Source organism: Apteryx rowi, unplaced genomic scaffold (genome assembly GCF_003343035.1).
Source record: "Apteryx rowi isolate R43461 unplaced genomic scaffold, aptRow1 scaffold_40, whole genome shotgun sequence".
Lineage (NCBI taxonomy): Eukaryota > Metazoa > Chordata > Aves > Apterygiformes > Apterygidae > Apteryx > Apteryx rowi.
The window spans coordinates 3,749,516-3,762,850 of NW_020450530.1; the positions used below are offsets into that span (position 1 = coordinate 3,749,516).

Genomic DNA, 13,335 nt, shown 5'->3' on the forward strand with positions numbered 1-13,335 from the left:
AAATATCTGTACTCCTCACAGACAGAACTATGCTGGCAAAAGCCCTAGTGTAGATGAATGCATATAAGCAAAAACTATCCTAGTACAAATCATCTCTCATGAGAGCTGTTTTAAACCATTTAAATAAATTAATTCTTGCAAGTATAAGCTGTCCTAGCACTAGATGGGATTGTTGGTTGGTTTCCTAACAAGCCCTTTCTAAACAAAGGAAGGCTTTTGAGTAGTCCTAGCTGTTAAATCACTACAATCAACATTTAGAGATGGGAATGTGGCGGTATACACACTGAAAATCAATCCTTGTAATTATACAGTAATAGYGAGTGCTGAAAACAAGCCATCCATACTCATCTTTTAAAAATCTTTTCATAAAGTATACAAATAATTATAACACAGAGCACACATGAACAATAAATATGAGGTCATCTAAATAAAAAATACCCCAAAGTAACTTTGGTTATGAAATATTGTGTGTGTTTGGGATTGGGGAGGAGAGCAACATCTTTTTGCAGTACAAACTTACTGGAATTGTAAGTAAATGTATTCAGATTATTGATTTAAAAAAATGACTAGTACTGGGAAATTTGGCAATGACTCTGCAAAAACACTACTTCGCTCTAAGTAACAGCTACTACTGTAGCCAACTACTGATGCCCACATATGAACCAAAATACAGCCCTGTAAGTTAGTTACAGTATATGCACTCCAATTGTTGCCAAAGAATTAAATCTTATGAAACAAATTACAAACCGGATCCCACACTGCTTTATTTTTCTTAAGCAAACAAAGCCAAGATTCTTAAACTAACCAAAACATGTCTCACGAGAACTTTACAGTTAACTATGCTTTTTCCCACAATTTGTTCTTCCATAACATAACAAAGACTGATCGTTAAGTAGGGTAATATTGATCCAAGCTAGCCCTAGAATTTCCATTTCTAAACCTCTCTTCATAAAGCAGAAAGGGACTTCAATTTCCCAGCAGCCGTGGAAAGTCGAAGGATCACGGAAAAAAAATCAGTTCAGATAGATGCCAAATTCTATTACATTTGGTACAAAAGGTTTAAAGAAGGCTGGATATAGGAAAATTATTTAGAAACAAGATACAGTCTCTGGTTTTGTAAAAACTATGTAGATTTAATACTGAGGCCAGGCGCTGCCATCAAATGGCAAATGGCTTTAGCAGGCTGTTTCCCTTGTGTTAGGTTTGTGAGTTGAGTTTGAGGGAAGACTTTCCTCAGGGTTGAAAGGGTAATTCAGTTTCTATGGTCCATTAATTTCTTGGCTTCTTTCCCCAGTCTGCTCATTAGTGTGACGTGTGGTGATGAGTTTGAGAACATGGAAGTTGAAATAGTAACCACCAAATTCTTTCACACAATGACTGCAAAGCATCTATCAGAATTAACAAAGTTTTGAAGTTGTCTGACCTAGAATTCATACTGGTGGCCTAAACCAATAACCATATTTACCTCTAAATACAATACAAAGTCAATTGATCACATTATTCCTAGGTTCTCACAGTTATCCATCCACATTTAAGCCAGCAGCCTCTAAACAAGCAAACTAGTTTACCTTCAGCTGAATCAGTAACAGATGGAAAAGATACATTACCCTTAATTGCAGGGTTAAACAGATAATTATGAAAAAAAAAAACCAAATCTTCAATGTCATGATTCCCTGACCCTGTTAATGTTGCAGGCGCAAAACACATACCTGAATTTAGGAGTAAGGACAATCATCTGGTCACTTCCAGAAACAGATTTCTCTCTGATTCCCTCCCTTCTAGAACCACAAACTGTAACTGTTGAGCTCAAGAAATGACATTTAGCACCAGGGAGGCACATACAAGGCATATAAGCCCCTAAGTCCTAGACTCTTAGAAAGAGTTACTACCCTGCAGTACTATGAGCTTGGTTTAAACACTAACATGATTTGATGCTTTTCCCCAGAGGGCGGAATGGAAAAAAGAGAGGATTACATTTACTTCTGTTGTATTAGAGATAATGGTTCTAGGTCTATTTAAGAATGAGAGCCACCTCTTCCTCTCATACTGAATTAAGTGGCCTGGGTTAATAAAGGTTAATAGCACAGAAGTGTTAGGAGTGGTCAGAAGAAGAGTTCGGATCACGCTTCTCTCACGTTCCCATCCTGTAACTCGGGACATGGTCTTTAATTTTTCATTTTTTAAAACCAACTGTTTAGAAGTGGTATAAACCCAAGGAATTAGAAATTCTTTTGTTARTGTCCACATGCAAAAAATTCAAAACTCTAAATAGCTTCTGTGCAGAATAAAGGAATAATCTAAATAAAACGTACACACACTTTAATAAAGGTTGAATTCAGCCATTTTCTGGGGTTTGGCTTCCCTGATAACTCTCGACAAGAGAATACAAACTTCAGTCTAATTCCAGGACACCTGTACTAGAACACCCTGTGAGCCTCAGCACTTCTAACTCACGGCACTTGCATGGGCTGCAGAGCCTGCCACCCTGTTGCAGAAGAGAGCTGCTTTTCCCCATGGTGGAACAGAATTATTATTACTGCTGTTTTCTTTCAAGCAAGTTTTCTGTAACAGCCTCTTCTTGATGGAGGGGGAAAGTCTAATAACAAAAAGTCTAATAACAAAATACACCTTGCCAGAATACAGCACTAGCTCTATTAATCACTGAACTAAACCTACTAGCTCCAGTTATTGAACACGGCAGTATTTCACAGTGCAGGCTTTTAGACAGCAAACAGAGTGAGCTATCAGAGGTTCAGATAAGCAAATGCACTAAAAAGTACCACAGAGAACAAAGTCCACTTGTACATGTTAATTTTGTCTATCTATATTAGTCTTCGTTTTGAGGTTACAACCTATGGGAAAATTATTACACGGACGACCCTGACAAGCATTAGGCTGCTGCTTGGAGGTGGTCAAATGATCGTCTATTATGGAGACCAACACTGTTTCACCGCTTTCTTGTATTGCTTCACATACTTCCTCTTATGTTGCTTTATACTTAGATTGTGAAGTGGTTGCTGTGTTTTAATACATTAGCCTAGCACAACAGAATATTGGCAAATGATAAAATAATATATTTTACTTGCTTTTGAAGATGCAGATGTAAAGTTTGAACTCTGCATTAGAATAACTTATTTCCTTGGAAAGGGCTCAGACTACCTGCATTCCTTTCTTACTTTCAACAACAAACACCTTCCCAATATTAAAATGATCTGGGTGGAACAGCTCAGCTACCATTTTTCAACTGTTAGCAAATGTTTTCATAATGCAACTGAAAGGCAAGTGTTATCAAAAACATTTTTAAAATAATTCTGAAAGTGCTGGTATTTACTATGATGACAAGGACAGATCAAGTTGCAAATAAGAAAAATTTAATTAAAAATTAGCTGGCCACAAAATTCAAATAAAAAAATAGACTCCTAAAAATATGACATTTTAGAAGTGTTTCTTGAAATACAAGTTATATTGTGTGTATTGTGCCAACAAAACCATCCCATCAAATAAAATTTTAATTACAAAAAAGAAATAAAACCRTGATGAAGAGATCAAGATTTTTTTTAAACACATACACAGAGAGACATTTATGGTTTTATTATCAATCTGAAATAATCATTCATACACAGTCTAAAACATTCACATGATGGGGGGAGGGGGAAAATCAAGAMGCCAACTCTCTTCATCCTGTGAATGTAGCCAAACATATGGTATACTTCAGAACTTAATGTCATGTTGGGAAAGTTTCAAGATTTTATAGCTACATGACTGGTACATGATTAACGAATTCATCACAAGAAGGTGTGAATAAAAAGCATCCAGCATAAGATACTATAACATAAACACACAATTTTTTATACGCTCTGGTACATACAAAGGGGTTTTATTAACGCATGTTCAGGATTGTTGAATTGCTTTGCAAGTGGAAAGTCCAGAAGCGATTTAGGCAGCTGATCTGAAAACAGTGCCAATTAAGCCTTTACAGTCTATCACACAAACTTATATTCCAAACATAGCCAATACCTATTTTGGGAAATAATCCAAAAAAGAGGCTCAATTTAAAATGGAGATTTCAACTCCACATTCAGACCAGAAAGCTGAAATCACACCATTGGCAGGCTATTTGGCTGGGAGAAAAATCTCTTTGAAGCTGCTCATGAGTTTGGAATGTACRAATGAAGATTATATCCTAATTCAGCCAGACAAGGAAGCAAGGACATAGCTTTAAACAATCATGCGGTTACAAAGGCTTCGATGGAATGAGATACTCTGAAATGTGTGCCTCAAGTGTTCTTTAAATAAGAACTTCAAGTAATCAAACTTCAGATGAGAGAGTCAGAATACGACTAAGATCAACATGATGTTGTAATGCAGCTGAAATATTCATTTGAAATGCATTTCTTATCTCATTATTTACCGTTGTTCAGAACGCAGTATCTCCCACAATAAAAATTTACCCCTCCTCCCCCACCCCCTCAGGATACCACAATAAAGTGCTCATTTACACAAATMAGAAAGGTGAAGATATGGGATACAGCTAGGGTTGCAGTGAGGACCAGATGTGAGGACCATTAAATAGAGCAAGCACGTTTCATCCCCAGCAGCTGCTGCTCTTGCCACTCAGTAAAGGCTGCAGTGGGGATGGAACAACTGGCTGAAAGGCTCATGGCATATCTTTGGTAAATTTGATATATATCTGATATTATATACTGGTAAATACATTACATTCATTATACTGACACATGACATAAATACATATCAAGCTTATGCAGACTGAGAGAAATTAACCAACGAAATTATTTTTCCTGACCATGAGATTATGTTATTGGTTTCATTTTTCACTACCCAGGCAGTCYACCTCACAGCAAGTCAACTGCACTTGAACTTTTTTTATTTGAAAGTAACTAATTCTAAAGAAAAATAACTAAACATTGCTCAAGTGTCCCTTTTGCTCTATGATTTTAAATTTTAGGACAGTTTTTTTGTGGACTTTTTTTTCTTTTGATTACATTAAGTTATAGCACATATTGGGAGATTAGGTCCATAGTTGGGGTTTTCAGGTACAGATATATGCAAGCATATTTTAATTCTTCAAACGTATATTTACACAGTCTCATAAGCAAGCCCAGTGGAACTGTACACAGGCCAACTTACCCAGCGGTGAAGCGCTTACAAAATTTTGATCTTTAAGCAATATTGTTTGGCTCGGAAAATTTAAATTAAACCAAGCTGCTGTCATTTAGGTTTTCATAGAAGATACTTCCATAGAAAAACGTGCATTTATTCAACTACAAAACAGAAAAGCAGCTCTGCCTATATGTTTCATGTGAAAATTATTTCCCTTAAAACTAACTATCAAGAATAGTGGAAATATATATTTATCTACATAAATTTACAGTACTAAAAATATAACATGTCTGCATGTGCGATAACAGTCCCACAAACAAAACAGTCTGTAGGCATCTGTAGGCATCACATTTTTGTACCATACCTACAGCTTATTTCAATATAAGAGGCCTCTAAACTAAAACATAAAGCAAAAATCCCATGAGTTGTTAAAAAGATAATCAATTACAGATGTTTCATCAGTATTAAGGCATCTGTATTAGGGCAGAACTTCAATACAATTTGATCAGTGCCATTCTCTGATACAAAGAGGAGGCCATGCAGCAGCTAGGAAAGCCATTATCAGAGGAAATCCCTTCTACTTTATTGACAATACAGATAAAAGCCTCTCAGATAGAGTCAGGTTTGCACGTTCAGCAAGAAAGAAAGTCAAGAGAGCTCTCCACTCCCACTTTTCCAGGGAAGGCTGTATATTAGGCTATTAGGTAGTCAGATCCATTATTTTATAGCCAGCAAAGCCCTTGGGTAATAAAGAATGAGTGCAACTGCCACAGGCAGCTTTACAGGAAATTGTGTGAAACAATGACAGATGCTACAGAATTGTATCAAAACAAAGACAGCCAAGAAGAGCAGTGCATAAGCTGAGGGGTTTTTTTGCTCGTGAACTGTATTCTCTCTAGCATATTGGCAGAAACTATGCGCATAAAAATTACGCTTGGAGATTATGTGCCTATGCACACACACAACCGTATGAATGCGAAGTTAAATAATTCTGTCAATAACTAAAAACGCTAACATATTTTAACGTGTATTTGTACTGCTGTTCTCAAAAGCAGGTGGAAAGATCCTTCCCTATTTAACAGAATTATTCGAGAAGCTGACTGTGAAAGAAAAGTAAAAGGAATAAGCTGCAAAATTAAAAATTACATACAAAATTTTCCAAAAAAAAGTCCAAGTTCCATTCCAAAAAATGCTGAGGTACTTAAAATACTAAATCTCACAAAACCCAAGAAGGATTTATGTCCTTTATTCACTTCTGAACAAAGGAGTTATGTCACCGGTTTTGGAGCTAGATCGGAAAATGTAATTAGCTGCCGAAAGACAGAAAAAGACACCAAGCAGGATCTTAAAGACACAGCTAATGCCTATCTCCAATTGCAATAAACATGAAGTAGGTGTCTAAACACGTCTGAAAATCCCACAAGTAGCTACCTGCATATTAAATCATGTAGATGCAACTAAGTGCCCCAAGAACAAGTTTCTCAAGATTTTTAACTACAATGAAAAAAAAAACAACCCAAAAGACAAAAACCCTTTACAGATCTAGAAACAGTGAGAGAGATGAGTCCTCCTCCGTACAATTCAGGTGACGATCTATTTACTAATGGCACAATGACATTTATCTTGCTATTCTGCAGTGTCATTTGACTGTTTAATCAGGCTAAATCTCTTACTGATCCATGTGTGTAACTAACCACATCTTCTTGCTTAAAATACTCCCTAGGAAAAAGTACATTGAAAATGTAAAAAACAACTATTCTTAGTTTAAGCTCTTGACTTTTGCATCAGGGAAACTGTATGCTCAGCTTTATTAAAGCAGTCCACAACAAAACAGGCAGGAAGAAAAAAGAAAACACCTTTCCAAGTAGCTGGTAGGTCATATGAGCATGTTAAAGTAATATAAAGCATGCTGTCAAAAAGTAGAAAGGCTTTATGGCAGTCTAAAATAGATCAACTCTATTTTTAAATTTTTGTTGCTGTTGATTGCAATGTACCAGAAATAGATTCTAAAATAAGTACGGAGATTTGGTAAAGAGTTTATTGGTCCATCTGTTCTCCAGGATTTTGCTGGATCTTCTCTGTAATACTGCATCAATGACAAGGCCACAGTGTATGAAGCTCTTCTCAAAAACAAACATAACCAAGAGAACTTTCAGAAGAAAAAAAAGTCTCAGAATATGCCATTAAATAAAGGCAGTCCAGTCTTGAAACAGCGGTTTACAGTTTTCATTTTTAACAAAACAAAAATCACTAAACTAGCACTCTTATTCCAAGATCTCTGTTATGACAGCATATTGTAAAAAGAATGACTAGTTTATTTTCAACTTAAAGTATATAATCTTCACTCAAAGAAAACAGACATTCAGATTTGGAACATTAAATAGATTTTTTTTATATACTCTTGAACTAGTCATTTACATCTCAAATGCATGTTCAAAGCCCATAAATGCTACATAAAGGGATACTGAGAATACAACTGAAGTTACCAGTGTATGTGCGATATGAATATGAACATTCACGTTTTTGCAAGAATATCAGCCCTAACCAAGATAAAGTACAACAGAAAAAATCCTGCTAGAATTCATGCCATATATTAAGGCATATTAACAAAATATACACTATAATACAAAAAGGGTGATTTTAGTCCCATTAAAAGTATTAGCGTTATCTCCAGCAAATCAAAATAAAACATGGTGCACTGCAGGAAAAAAAAAAGGATAATCAAATCTATTGGACAGCAGAATTCCTTATTGGAGTTTCTCAGTCAACTGTTTTATAATATTTTAGTTCATTCATGGAGAATAAACTTCTATCGTAACTTCCATCTGTCAGATATTTCTGTATTGATTTTTAGGACTAATACAATAAAGGTCCTGCAGGTCTGGATCAAACTTTATTAAACAGGTCTCTGTAGGAAGTTTATACATTGCTCCAGCCTACTTTAACTAGTTCTTTTAGTTTTCTCATTTGTACACACACTACAGCTACTTAAGTACCTCTCCTGAGATCACTTAGTTTACTTTGATTTTGTCACAGTATTATTGAGACACGTCCTTGACTTAAAGTTTGTGTTTAAGAGAAATGCCACAATTATTAAGGCTAAACAATGAGAATTGGAAAAAYAGGGAGAACAGCAAGGTAGTAAGTTCTGCTGATTTTCAGTTATTCAAAATATGGAAAAAAAAAATCAAAGCTCATGGCAAAAAACAGCAGAACTTCACAAGAGYTAGCGATGAGATGAGAAAAAGACAGATGAAATTCAATACAGCTGAAAAAAAAAATAAGAAGAGCAGAAAGGAAAAAAAATTGTTTTTTAAGGCTTTTGGCTTGCTTTGGCCAGTTAAGGTATTATTGGTCAGGGAAGAGCTCTTGGATCTATAGCAAACATTTCCACAAAAATACATCAATTCAGAAAGGACAAAAAATCCCAAAAAAAACCAACGTTCAGAATTTGGAAAGGAATACAAAACAAACAYAGATATCATTGTAACAGCCCATAAAACCATGAAGTACTTATCTAACTGTGTGTGCCATTCTGCATCTCCCCATCCTAAAGAAATTTAAGTAGAAATAAAAGATGCACAAAGAGACAACTAGGAAGATAAGAAGTATGAAATGGTTTCCATACAAAGAACAGCTAAATACATAAGGAGGCTTCATTGTGAAGGAGACAACTAAAGGGGCAGAGGACAGAGGTCTATAAAATCAAGAGGATTGAGATAAAAAGGAAATAGATAGTTACATTCTGTCTTTAATACATGAAGAAGATATTAAATGAAACTAGGAAATRAAAAATTGAAAAGAAAAAGGATAGATTTTTCCACACATTGCATAGATGAACTATGGAATTAATTACCACCAAATATTTGTGAATGCTAAAACAGTACATTGGTGCAAAACTCAATTACACAAATTCATAGAAGAAAAAGTCATCAACAATTGTTAAACACAAAAATGTCACATCAAATTGTGATGCCAAAAACAGCTGGAAGCTGACCGAGTGTATAGAAAATCACTGTATTCTTGGTGTGACTGAATACTCCTCCCTAAGCCATTCTGTTGTTGCTGGAGAAAAGACCCGATACACTTATTTTTATGTTAAGAGATTGTTCAAGAAGAGTACCTTGGGTACATCTCTTTTTAAGTAACTAGAAATGCATAATAGCAGGCAGTTCCCTGAAACCTCCAGAGTGACTATATTACCCTGCCTTTTATCTTACTTGGTTAAATGTCATGTCTGTCTCATGGCTCTGTCCACAGTAGACAGGATTTGAAACATTTCAGATAACATTTCTGCTMCTTTCCAAATTAAATCTTTGATTTATTTTTCCAGGCATTGGGTGGGATASTAAGTAATTTCACTGCATCTTCCTGTGGTAGGGAACTGTTCTTCAGAAACATCAGGTCAGAAAATGTAGTTTAAGCATGTGCATGCATGCATACATGCTTCTAAATAACGTGAAGATTGATTAAAAATAATAATAATAATAATTCCATAAATTAGAGTTCCAAGTTTTACTGTTGGATCCCTCAACAAGGAAAAAAAAAAAAAAGGTTTTGATGTTCGTGCTTCAGCCCTTCTCCATCAGGCTCAATGGAGATTTTCTTTCCAGTCGACAGATTGTAATTATACAATTAAATCTTTTGATGTCATAATCCAAAATACACTTGCAGCTCACCATGTCTTTAACTGCTGGTAGCATGAAGAGATTAAGAAGGACGAGATCCCTCAAAGTAGTTTTTACAGCTTGCTTTTCTCAAGAAAGACAAAAAATTCTCTTCTCTGGTGGGAAATTCAGTCTGAGTTACCATCTTGTCCTTTTAAAATCCTCCTCCTAACAGTCCTGTCACATTGCTGTCACATGGCCATTAGGGTCAGTCTCTTACTCTCCCACATCAGACTGTGAAACATGAGAGAGTATTTTGAAAATCCCTGAATGATTCACACTGCTGCCTACAGGGCAGTTACTCTCGTGTCTCATGGAATGATTTTGCGTGTTTTTTTCAGGAGAGAGGGAGGATTTAAAGGAAATTGCCACCATAACATTCAGACTGATAAAAAGGAAAAGGAAGAGGGCCAATTGCCAGCTTACATTTGCCCAAATATTCTGGCATCATTGGCTTATCTGATTGGTAATCTGATGCAGAACTTAAAAACTGCAGCTATTTTAGCATATACCTTGACAAAACTGCTTTTCAGTCCAAATCTGAAATTGTTTTCAGAATTGCACAGAAAACTTGAACCATGAGCTAAGAAGAAGGGCAAGGGCAAAGGAGGGGAATCTACTTTTGCAGCAGAAAGAAAACATTTTGGAAAGAGCAGAGGTTCACACAGAGATTGCTAAACCCAACGATGCATGAGGAACGCTTGTCCCCCCCTCCCCACCCCCTTAGAAGTCACCAAGGATCAAAAGGTGTTATCACAGGAGTGATTTGAGATGAGAGTATACCTGATCCGTAACACATGGCATAGAGGAACCATGACCAAAATACTGACTGAAATAACTCTATATCAGGATTCAGAGTACCTCTTCCCTAGCTAATTTCAACATTTTCTAAAGGACATAAGCTAATCCAAAAGTAGCACTTTAAATCCTGAAGAACAGTATCCACATCCAAATTTGATAATGGCAAAGCTGCAGAGGTATAACTCACCAAAGCAGTTTGGACCATACATTCTACCACAGAGGTGAGCCATGATTTGATCCCCTGCTACAATGACAAAATGTCATGTCAGTAGATGGCAGCATGAAGCATGTTATTGATAGAGGATTAATTTGCCAATATTCAGAGATAAGCTCTTGTACAAACACCATCATAAACTAATTTTTCACTGATTTAAACCTTTAATAATAACATTTTAAAAAGCATTTATGCAGACAGAATTTTGTGTGTGTGCATGTGTGCGCGCGCATGCATATGTGTGTAAAAACCATACCCGAAACATCATACTTCTAGTTGCCCTGTGAATTCAAAAGGAAGTATTGTATCAAGCTTCAAGTTAGGACAATATTTACCTTCTTCAAAAACACTGAAAACAATGTCAAAATTTCTACTACATACACTGCTGCTTCATAATTCACCAAACAATTACAGCAAAACTCTCTTGAAGAAGCATGAAACCAGAAATTTTCTTAATATGCTTCATTAAAAAAAAAMCACCCTCAACAGTTTCAATGCTTTTTTCTAATTATTATTGAATTTACTGTAGTTACTAAACTGACTGCAGCTCTAGGTCAAGAGGTCCCTGAACCACAAAATCACCGCAGCTGGGAGAGTATTCCAAGGAGCTACTGCTACACGTTTACCTTGTTCTCCTAACCCTACCCTATGCAATACAAACGGATCTACCTTTGGTCTGACTTGATACAGGTATTTTTACATTTATTGATTTTTAGGAAAGAAAACTGAGCACAAACACAGCTTCTGACATGACTTTGATAGTGCGAAAATGAGGACAGCCTACACTGTAAATCAGAAGCAAGAGTGCCATACAGGTGGATATATCCAATCTAGAGTTAACCCAGTCAGCTCAGATCCCAACACAGCAGATGATCCAGCATGAAACTTAAAATCCCAGGCAAATTCATTCAGGAATATTAATGTTCACTTTTTTTTTTCCTCCCCAAACACAACCACATTTCCTGCTTCAAGATTTTATCCAGTGTTTGTTCACTTGTCCAGGATTTCTCAGCTTTGTAAGTGTATAGATTTACAACATATATAAAATCACTTCTTTGTCACTCTGAGAGCACTTGAAARTTGCCCAGCGTTTGTATTTGAGAAACAAGCTGCTCCATACATACTCTCCATTTTGCCTTAGGCTTAGATCATACATAACTTACTAGAAGTTCACACTGAAGCAGCAAGGTGCTCTGTACAAACGCCAAACCTCTGCACAGGAGGGTCTGGGGGAAATGAAGGGCTGGAATCCTCACAGGRCAAAATTCCTCAACACTTCACCCTGAATTGTGAGTTTGAAGCAAGCATGCATGCAACTGATGTATTGCCAGGGCCTCATCCGCCCCACCCGTCCTGCCCCAGTCTTTTGGCAGGGAAAGCCACATTTTTTCAATATGGGATTTTTAGAAGACTACAAGTACAAATCTAAACACCAGGCAATATTCCCTTCTTGCTACAATGCACTCACAGAAAGGGCCTAAGAAGAATAACCAGTGGGTTCTTGATACACTGATCTACTAATTAAACTACCCACTTTGTAATGTAACTGCTGAAACTGCAGCTCCTCCCTGGAAGGCAGGTTTAAAAATAAAAAGTTCTGAGCTCAGAACAGGGCAGAGCTCAGTTACAGCAACTATGCAGGAGAAAACAACTAGTCCTCAGAAGCAAACAGAGAGAGAGGTGGGAAAGAGGTGAGTTTAAAGAAATTCAGCGAGCATTATTTGTAGACTTTCAACAAGGCACTGGAGCCGTACTTCAGAACTTATTTTGCTTTACTCAGTTGCCAAGTAAATTGAAGCTAACAGAATTCATTAACAATCATATATTTTAAGATGTATCCACGCTGTAATTACTGTACACAGCAGATGGSTCCTTTGCAATATTCATTTTAGTCATGAGAAGGATGGCCTACAGCTCACTGGTTCGTTATTAAAAGGAACTACATAGTTTTATTTATATTATTAGTCCTATACAGAAGAATTGGTTTCTGTAGTCTTATTTATATTATTTATGATATAGCCAGTGTTCATTCAAGTTCCCTATCTTCTAAACTAGCAGTAAATTAATACTAAAGACAAGCGACTTTAAAAGTGCGTATTATGTTGAATTTGCAAATTTAATAAGCCAACACACTAAAAGGATTCAAATATGACAGTGTCATTTAGCATTCCCTTTTACTTTAGAAATGGTTCCAGCCAATTATCTTGCAAGAATATGCATTTCCATAACTTTTTGGATATAATGTCAGTCACATAATAGACAATTTATATCACATCCTCTGGTGATTTCCCGAACAAGCAACCTGATTGCACAGTATCTATCTGATAGTGTGGCATTGCACAAAGACAACATTATTTTGCAATATTTTAAAATACCTATTTTACAGCTTGCTACAGTTTACATTCAAAAGAACTGGTGGAAGATACATGCAGCCAAACCTGAGTAAAAGGAAGACAAAAGGCCTGGGAAAGAAAGGCTGGGCAGGGGGTTGGGGAGGGGGAAGGGGGAGAGGACCATCTGAAATTGTGATTT

The 13,335-nt window shown here is 36.3% G+C and overlaps 1 protein-coding gene across 1 annotated transcript in view; it reads right to left on the bottom strand.

Moving 5' to 3' along the window:
- Positions 1-13,335, bottom strand: part of MED13L (mediator complex subunit 13 like) — a 207,120-nt gene that overhangs the window by 79,588 nt on the left and 114,197 nt on the right. The window lies entirely within an intron of this gene.